This window comes from Odontomachus brunneus, unplaced genomic scaffold, assembly GCF_010583005.1.
Source record: "Odontomachus brunneus isolate Ranch 3 - 2012 unplaced genomic scaffold, Obru_v1 Obru_scaffold_211, whole genome shotgun sequence".
Lineage (NCBI taxonomy): Eukaryota > Metazoa > Arthropoda > Insecta > Hymenoptera > Formicidae > Odontomachus > Odontomachus brunneus.
The window spans coordinates 48,063-48,481 of NW_022639661.1; positions in this window are offsets into that span (position 1 = coordinate 48,063).

Genomic DNA, 419 nt, shown 5'->3' on the forward strand with positions numbered 1-419 from the left:
ATACTTAAGTATAGTGTTTTGGAAAGCTCTCGAGATAAGCTACAAGAATATACAATAAAAAATGGGGGTATCCATTTAAAAACATCATTGTGACCTTGACCTGATCTTTATGACGCAACTCAAGGTCAAACTGCTAATATCATAAAATAGATCTTTTTAAACCCTACAACTTTTGTATTTAACATTTTTTTATTCAACGCTTTGTTTTCGAGATATTTAGGTGTTCTGGTATATAATATTCACCCCGTATATATCGACGCGCGAGTTCGCTTAGGCATGCGCACGTTTCTTAGAACATGAGAAAACGGACGATTCTTTTGTTCGTTGTTTTTCACGTGCGTCGATATATATATTCAACGTAGTATGCGACCAATACGATATAATACATAAACATGCTTTCCGTCCGCGAACGAAAAAAA